This window comes from Trichechus manatus, unplaced genomic scaffold (assembly GCF_000243295.1).
Source record: "Trichechus manatus latirostris isolate Lorelei unplaced genomic scaffold, TriManLat1.0 scaffold00001, whole genome shotgun sequence".
In the NCBI taxonomy this organism is placed as follows: domain Eukaryota; kingdom Metazoa; phylum Chordata; class Mammalia; order Sirenia; family Trichechidae; genus Trichechus; species Trichechus manatus.
In genome coordinates this window covers 35,546,768-35,556,479 of record NW_004443937.1, presented here as the reverse complement: position 1 = coordinate 35,556,479, position 9,712 = coordinate 35,546,768, and the positions used below count along the sequence as shown (strand labels likewise).

General features: G+C 42.7%; 1 pseudogene; it reads right to left on the bottom strand.

The window, feature by feature from the left end:
* Positions 1-70: 70 nt before the first annotated feature.
* LOC111819798 (uncharacterized) lies at positions 71-167 on the bottom strand (annotated as a pseudogene).
* Between the last annotated feature and the right edge of the window lie 9,545 nt (positions 168-9,712).

Here is a 9,712-nt window from a genome sequence, read left to right as displayed (position 1 = left end):
TTGCCTCGTGTTTCTGGGGAGCAAAATCACCTCCCAGTTGAGAACCACTGTTCTAATTTAGGACTTTTTAAAAAATACGGAACGTTTCACGAATTTGCGTGTCATCCTTGCACAGGGGCCATGCTAATCTCAGTATCATCCCCATACTACATGCTGCCCAAGTGAGCACTAAATTATGACTTGTTGCTACCACTTCCATGCTTGCAAGCCTCCCATGGCTCTGTATTGTCCCTCATACCATATTCAAAGTCTTCCTGCGCCTTCTCCCCACTCCCTAACTTCAAGGCGCATCATTATCTGCCCCACTTCCAACTCATTTCTCACTCCTTCCCATTAGTCAATTGGGATCATCCCGAGTTAAGGTGCTGGATGGTTGTAGTGCTTTGAATTTCTTCTCCATAGTGAGGAGCCCTGGTGGCACAATGGTTAAAGTGCTTGGCTGCCAACCGAAAGACTGGCACCTCAAACTCACCAGCTGTTCCTCAGGAGGAAAGACCTGGCGTTCTGCCCCTGTAAAGATTACGGCCTAGGAGAGCCTCCGGGCAGTACTCCCCTTGAGTGGGAATTGATTCGAGGACACACGACCACAGTAACAAGTATTGCAGTTAAGAGCACAGGTTTAGAAGCCAGACTGTGATTCACCTCCGTATTCTCTGGACCCTCTTGTATTACGCTAATTCCTACCTCTGGGCTTTTGCACATGGCTTCCCCACGTCTTAGCATGCCATATCTGTTCCTTTCTGCCTGTAAACTCTGTTTGCCCTTTAACCCCAAACCAAACCCACTGCTGTCGAGTCAATTCCGACTCATAGCACCCCCATAGGTTTCCAAGGCCGTAAATCTCTGCGGAAGCAGACTGCCCCATCTTTCTCCCATGGAGCCGCTGGTGGTTTCAAGTCGCTGAGCTTTCAGTTAGCAGTCGATCCTTTAACCACTGCACCACCAAGGCTCCTTGCCCTTTAAGGTCAGGGTCAAATCCCATGTCCCTGTGTAATATTCCCTGATGATGTTGGCCTCTAGCCGTGTCCTCCTTATTTGGAGGCAGTGATGTCTGGTGGTTCAGCCAATGGGCCTGAGGGTCTGACAGATGTGGGCACCACCCTGATGCTCCCACATATGAGCTGTGTGACTCCGGCAAACAGTTTAACCTGTCTGTGCTTTGTTTCCTCATTAGTAACTAGCATGTAGGGTGGTTGTTTGTCTAACTGTCCAAACAGAATTGTGCTCTTTGAAGAAGGGGATTATGTGTTAAAGTTCTCCTCTGTCCTTCAAGTGACAAATCCTTGTAGATGCCCAATAGATACCATTGACAGTATTAGAAACGACGTTGCTGTACACACCTGCTAATTACTACCATGTTACTGTTGTTAATTGGAGTCCCTTTGTGGTGCAAATGGTTAAGGAACTTGGCTGCTGACCAAAAGGTTGGAGGTTCAAGTCCACCCAGAGGTGCCGCAGAAGAAAGGCCTGGTGACTTTCTTCCAATAAGTCAGCCATTGAAGGCCCTACGGAGCAGTTCTACTCTGACACACATATAGTTGCCATGAGTCGAAGCTGACTCAGTGACACCTAGTTACTGTAGTTAATTACAGCCTTGCCCACATAACCTGCTGTACTTGACCTTCTATTCCTTTTACATAAATTGCAGAAGCATTAGGCTTATTCCCTTGATTACCTAAAAAAAAAGTACAATGCCAACAGGCTTCTGATCTGTTGAAATGGCTCAAATGATGGATTCCCCCAGTGATCTGTGGGAATGATTTATTTAACACAAGGGTTGGAACCCATTCCTTTTGGTTTCGAACCCCTGCTGAAAATTTGCATTTCTAACAAGTTCCCAGGCAATGCTAATGCTGCTGGTTAGGGACCAATTTTGAGAACCACCAGTAGAGCAGTGGTTCTCAAAATTTATTATACATAAGAATTACGTGGAGATCTTACTAAATTGTAGATTTTGATTCAGTGTGTCTGGGGTAGAAATGCAAATTCTCAGCAGGGGTTTGAACCAGAATGAACCGGTTTGAAGCCCTGATTTAATAGTGCTCCTGGAAATACGGGTGAAAATCACAGTACAGACAAGATTCAGTTCTATAGCTTCTGTCTGCCATCATCCTTGGTTACGGCGCTAAATGGTAGTCGTATTCTGAATTTTTTCTCTGTGGTGTTGTAGTTAAGAGCACGGTTTAGAAGTCAGATCACCATTCTAATCCCAGCTTTGCTGCGTACTGGTAGGTTGACTTTGGGCAGTTTTTAGAACCTCTCTAAGCCTCAGTTTCTTTATCTGTAAAATGGATAAAATAATAGTACGTTCCTTATAGGATTCCTCTGAGATTTTAAACACACACACACACGCAAGAGCTCTTAGCACATGCTCTGTAAATGTTAGTGACTCAATTTTTTTTTCTTCCTCTCTCTCAACAAATATTCATCAGACACCATCCGTATGCTCCAGATAGTGAACAAAACAGACCTGGCTCTGCCCTCAGAGATCTTACAGCTTGGCTTTTGTTATTTTGTGTCTTCATATACAGTTTTAAATGGAGGTCACATTTAATTATGTGGAGGTTAAAGTCCTTTTAGAAAAATTTCTTTAAGAACTGGCCAAAAAATTCAGATAACAAGAATTACTAAGAAGAGGCTTGATAAATTACCAGTGTCATTCAGTGCTCATTGTCTTAGCTTTGCTGTTGTAACAGAAATACCACAAGTGGGTGGCTTTAACAATCAAAAATTCATTTTTCACAGGTTAGGAGACTAGAAGTCTGAATTCAGGGCACTGGTTCCAGGGGACATTCTGCTCTCTGTTGGCTCTGGGGAAAGGTCCTCGCTTTGGCTTCTCTATCCCCAGCATTCCTCGGTTCCTTGACAATCTCCAGGTGGTGTCTCTCTTTCCCCTTTCCCCTGGCTGTGCTTGCCTGCTTCTGTGTCTGTGCTGCTCCTTACATCACTCAGAAGAGATTAGGTTTAGGTTGCACCCTATGCTAGTATGGCCTCATTAACACGACAAAGGAAACCGTATTCCTAACCAGGGTTTCATCCCCAGGTTTACAGGTCAGGACTCCCGACACATGTTCTGGGGGGGCACAGTTCAGTCCATAGCAATCATTTTCAGTGCTTGCCATAAACCTGACGCGGATGCAGAGTCTTAATCTTCCAGAAAGACTCTGATGTCGAGTTGATTGTTGCCGTGTGTCAGTGTGTACAGGTGGTGGGGTTAGCAGTGACACTTGAGAAGACCTGTGCACAGAGCCACAGAGCCCGAGCCAGGACTTCAGTTATCTCACCCTCTGCCATGCGTGCTTTCTGCTCACTCTGCTGTTCACGCTGCATCTGAGGTGTGGAGAACCTTCCGTAGGGATGCATGCGTATTTCGTTTTCTTTTTAGATTTAGAAACCGATTTACAAAGGCTTGATGCTAAAGTGGTGGGACAAAGTAGCCCACTTTCTCTGCAGCTTTCAGTTGCCCTTCAAGAGTGGTAGATGAAGGTTTCTGAAACATTGGCTCTTATCACTCAAAACTGTTGGGAGGGTTTAACGACTCTCTGAGTTGCATGAGTTTGAAGCCCTTGGCTTCTTGGCCCCTAAGACGTGCCTCTTTGTACCTCTTTCTTTGAATTGAGTGTAAAGCAAAACATGGACTGGAGGAATGAATGAGGCAAAGATCACTCACTCTCTGGGGCTAAAAGAAGCGTGAATTGTGTGGAGCAGGAAAGTGGCTCCCCGGGGTCTTCTCTAGGCTGTCTGTCCACACCAAGGTGAAGGTGACTGGTGTGACATGACAACTGTAAGCCCAGAGGCTTCCTGACTCAGCATTTTAGGAAAGACCAACTGAGAAATTCCACTAGTAGGAAGTGACCTTAAAGAAATAATGATAAACATGCAACAGGATCTAGCTATAAAGATATTCATTGCAACATTGTTTATAAAAAAATGTAGACACTCCCTAAGTACTCAACAGCACATGATTAGGTAAGTAAACAGTGGTAAATTTATTCGGTGTGCTGTCATACTTTGCAGCAGCTTAAAAAAAAAAAAAGAGAGATGTGAAAAGATGCTTAAGATGTGGCAAGACAAAAAAGCAAGTCTATAAAACAATAGACACAGTAAGAACCCATTTTGAGAAGAGAAAATATCTCTGTGTATACACATAATAAATGACTGAAGAGTGGGTCCCTGTAGGTGGTGAGATTATGAGTAATTTAGATTTTCTGTTCTTTTTTTGGGTTTATGGATTCTCTACAGCTAGCTAGTGGTAGTCATTGTTGGCAGTCTTCACCTCCTTCCTCCTCTAACGGAGTTCTAACTTGGTTTAGGTGTCCGTGCTCCTCTGGGAGAAATGGGCCCAGTGCTCATCGTCCAAGCCATGGGTGGTAGCTGCAGTCCCTTGCCAGTTATTTGTTTAGACATGAGTTAGCTCTGGCCGAGGATAAGTGAAAAGTCTGGAGATTTTCTGAGTTTCCCTAGATGATGAGACTCACACGAAGGCAGCCCTCTGTTTGGTTTGTAGTTAATATTTTTTGCTGGATATAGTCATACCTGGGAGCCCTGGTGGTACAATGGTTAAGCACTTGGCTACTAATTAAAAAGTTGGTGGTTCAGACCCACCCAGCAGCTCCACTGGAGAAAGACCTGGTGATCTTCTCCTGTAAAGATTATAGCCTGGGAAACCCTAGAGGGCAATTCTACTCTGACCTGTAGGCTCGCTATGAGTTGGAATTGACTCGATGGCACTCAGCAACAACAGCAAGCCCTGGTGACACAACAGTTAAATGCTTAGCTGCTGACTGAAAGCTTGGTGGTTCAAACCTACCCAGCAGCTCCATGGGAGAAAAGACCTGGTAATCTCCTTCCGTAGAGATTACAGCTAGAAAACCCTGTGGGGGCAGTTGTACTCTGTCACCTGAGGTCACTGTGAGTCGAGAATGGACTCAACGGCACCTAACAGCAACAAAACAAGTCATACTTGCATATGATGCCTAGAACTGTGGAAGCCATCTTGGATCCATGAGAGACGCTAGCTTGAGCGGCCACCCTACCTTACTGAGGATGAAAGAACAGAAAAATAGAAAAAATATGGATCTTTGATTATGTCTTTGAACCACCAAATAGGTCATCCTGGAGCCAATTACCTCCAGATTGTTTAATGAGATAATGTAGTCTCTTTACTTTTAAGCTAGTTTAAAGTTTGGTTTTTCTTTTACTTGCAGCCAAAAGTATCCTAATTGGTATAACTGAAACCCAGAACAAAAGACATTAGAGAAAAAATAGATTCTAGAAGCCATTGGGTACTTTTGGCCTGTGCCAAAAAGCACAAACTCCCACATCTAATAAACTGGTCTGGCATAAAATAGCCTTCTTGTGGCTAAACCTCCAGGTCCTAGTGAAGAACTCTTTTTGTTCAGACAATCAACATCCATAGAATACACATTCTAATGTTCCCATGTCACTGAATCGAGTGAGTACAAGTAGTCGAGGGCCATGTTGCATAGCAACCTTAGGGATTATTTAATGGAACAGCAGGCATATCCCAGCTAGTTAACACCTGAGTGCCCATAGAATGCACAACCCAAGACCCTGCTCTGGTGGGAAGCTGGGGACTATTAAGCATAACGAGTTAAGCCCTGCTTGCAGAAAGATTATGTTTAAGGTACGGTGAGACAGATGAGGAGTAGGCAAGAAAAATAGAGACCATGTATGGATAAATATTGGGGAAGGAAAAGGGTGGCTACAGGATTTGCTTTCATTGGAGGTGGGGAAGAAAGAGCCAGAAAGTCAGGACTGATTCTTGGCCTCCCATATTTGTAGACTATTTACTATGGCTAATTTCTTACTTCATTCAGGTCCCTTCACTAATATCATTCCCACTGAGAAGCATTTGTCAATTGCCCTAGGTTAAGTAGGGTGCCCCACGTTCATCCGCCAGCACCTTCTATCCTCACACACTGCTTTGCTTTTCTTCATGGCATTTATGCCTACACTAACATGCATCTCTTTGGGGGAAATAGTCTCTCTGTCTCTCTCAGCACCTCTGTGCAAAACAACCAGTGATGTAGACTCTAGGAGACTTTGGAAGTTAACTCTTCTGGGAACAGATCTTAAAAAATTACTTACACATGGGCTCAAAGACTTACATGCTAGGGTGTTCATTATAGCCTTGTTTCTAGTAGAGAAAGACTGGAATACAACCAGTGTTCATCAGTAAGGGAGCCATTACATAATTTATGATACATTCATACTACAGAATGTTATATGCTAGTAATAATAGTAATAGCTAAGAGTTATTGAATGCTTCCTTATATTTTATCATGTATTTCCCCTAACACTTCCCTGAGGTAGGTACTTTAATTATCCCTACTTCACAGTTCAGTGAGCTGAGGCACATAGAGGTTAAGTGAATTGGCCAAGGTCAGACAATGATGAAGTGGCAGAGTTAGGATTCAGGATCGGTATGATGCTAGTGCTCATACTGTCAACCACTCCTCTATACTGTCTTCCAGGAATATGTAAAAGCTACAAGTGCTAAGATAAAGATAATCTCCAAAGACGTTTATTAACTGAAAATGAAAACAAGTGGGTTTAGAATGAATCCATTCTCAAAACAAAACATGTTGGTAAGTAAATGGGTGTGTTGTGTATTATCAGTGCTTACCTCTGTGGAAGAGAGTGGGAGTGTAGAGGGTAATAGGAACTTGCATGCTTTACTGTCTATGTTCTTAAGATGCTTGGAGCTCTTATAACAATAATGCTTTTAATTATTACCTGAGTAATTAAAAAACATTGTGCAATTCATAAAGTCACCACTAGAGGGCTCAACAAGTTGCTTACCGTGGTGTCCCTCTAGAGGTGCTGCCGAGGGAGCTGTCCAGGTGCTGAAGTATGTAGTAGGGTGGTTTCTGTTCATTGCCAGCAAGTAGGCTATGACTCATGGTGTTCCCAAGTACAACAGAAACATTGCCCAGTCTTACACCATCTTCACGATGCTGGTATGCTCGAGTCATTGTTTCAACCACTCTATGTTTTTTATTTTTTCCCGTACAAAAATTTACACATACATTGTTATGTGACTCTAATTGTTCTCCCCATACTATGACAGCACACTGCCCCTTTCCACCCCGGATTCCCCATGTCCATTCAGCCAGCTCCTAACCCTCCCTGCTGTCCCATCTCACCTCCGAACAGAAGCTGCCTGTTTAGTCTCTTGTATCTACTTGAGCTAAGAGGCACACTCCTCACGAGTATCACTTTATGTCCCACAGTCCAGTCCAATCCCAGTCTAAAGAGTTGGCCTCAGAAATTGTTGTAGTTCTGGGATGATAGAGAATGCAGGGGCCATGTTTTCCAGGGTTCCTCAAGTCTCAGTCAGACCATTAAGTCTGGTCTTCTTACTAGAATTTGAATTCTGTACCCCACCTTTCTCCTGCTCCATTGGGACTCTCTGTTGTGTTCCCTGTCAGGGCGGTCATTGGTGGTAGCTGGGCACCATCTAGTTCTTCTGGTCTCAGGCCGATGAAGTCTCTGTTTTATGTGGCCCTTTCTGTCTCTTGAAGTAATACTTTCCTGGTGTCTTTGGTGTTCTTCATTCTTTACTCCAGGTGTTTGGGACCAATTGATGCATCTTAGATGGCCGCTTGCAAGCTTTTAAGACCCCAGATGCCACTCACCAAAGTAGGATGCAGAACATTTTCTTAATAAGCTTTGTTATGCCAATTGACCTAGATGTCCCCTGAAAGCATGGTCCCCAGACCCCTATCCCTGCTACTCTGTCCCTCAAAGTGTTTGATTGTATTCAGGAAACTTGTTAGCTTTGGTTTAGTCCAGTTGCGCTGACTTCCCCTGTAGTGTGTGCTGTCCTTCCCTTCACCTAAGATCTTACCTACTATCTAGTTAGTAAATAACCCTCACCCTCCCTCCCTACCCTCGTAACCATCAAAGAATGTTTTCTTCTGTGCTTAAACTTTCTTGACAACCACTGTATATTTTGAGTGCTTTTCAATGTAGGGGGCTCATCTTCCAGCACTGTAACAGATAATATTCTGTTGTGACCCATAAGATATCCATTGGCTAATTTTTGTAAGTAGATCACCAGGATTTTCTTCCTAGTCTGTCTTAGTCTGGAGGCTCTGCTGAAACCTGTCCACTATGGGTGACCCTGTTGGTATATGAAGTACCAGTGGCATAGCTTCCACCAGTATCACAGCAGCATGCAAGCCACCACAGTATGACAGACTGCCAGACAGGTGGTTTGTAGGAGAAGTAGCTTGCTGGAATGACACTGGGAAATGTATAAAGCCTCTTGGAGCTGTCAGTGCTGAGCTCGGTAGCCAGGAACCAGTTGGTTGGTGCTAGGCTGGAGGATGGGACTTTCCTGAATTTTTTAGTCCTCTCTGTCACTCTAGTATGAATCAGCTCTAGCACGTTAGGGAAGGATAAGACAGTGATAGTATTTTGATATGCTTCTCACCCAAGAAAAGAGATGACATTTTGCAATCAGGAATTCTCGTGAGACACTGGCATCCCAGAAACTGGGTAAAAGCTTCAGCTGGCAACTGAAACTAGCAGTTCTCAAAAACTTGGGAGAAGAGATGGTCTAGGAAAAGGTAACAAAGTAAAAAAAAAAAAAAGATTTATTGCTTTAAATTATAGAGCCCAGAATTTGAACTCTTTTGTCACATACTGGTAATTTGTAAACAATAGTCTGTATACTGTTTTCTAAGAGATTGTAAGTGTAAATGTAGAAATTTGTAAAAATGACAACGGCCTACAGAGCTTAGAGTTGGTGAAGGCTTGGGTAAATAACCACGGATGCATGCTTCCTACAAATTTAAATTGTTCTGACCCTTTAGAGAGCAGTTTGGCAGAACCTATCCAAATATTAATGAGTATTCTTTATGACCCGGCAATTCCACTTTAGGAATTGAACCTAGAAAAATATTAATAAGTGTGTCGTATCTTTGCATTGCAGTCATGCAGACATTATGCTATTATGGTGAAAAATTGGAGCCAACCTACATGTTATTAGTAGGAGATAGGTTAAATAATGGTCTTGTGTTTACTATGCAGTCATTTAGAAGGTTTATTCATATAAATAGACAAGGAAAGATATCCATAATATTCTGTTAAATTAAAAAAAAAAACAGGGTACATACAGTATGTATAGTATAATCTACTAAGATAAAGATATTTGCATATGTATGCATAGATGAATCTAGAAGACCATACTTTACGTGTTAACAGTAGCTTTTATTTAGAAACTGGGATTGCTGGAGGGAAGATGAGGGACTTTTCACTTCCTACCTGATGCACATCTGTATTAGTATTCATACATACCTTGAGCAGGTACCATTTAGACTTTTAAAAAGATAAAAACAAATTACATAAACTGAAATATTGAGGTAGGATATATTACTACTCCCTGTGTCTGTATCCTTTTAAAATTTTCATTTTTTTTCAGTTTTATTTTTAATGCCACTAGGAAATTTTATTTTCTTTAGTTTGGTTTCCTTTTGGTCTCTGGCAAGGGAATTTATCAGAAGCCTTTTAAAAAGTGAGGTGCATATTACCCTAGAAATTTCTCATCAAGAATAGAATCACAAAAGTCCCTTGGCAGCTCGATAGATCAGGTAACATGTTCATTCTGCAGGAGTTATTGTAACAGACAGTTAAGGATGTATAAGCCACTCACCAAGGCTTCTTGGCTGTGAGGTTTTGGGTG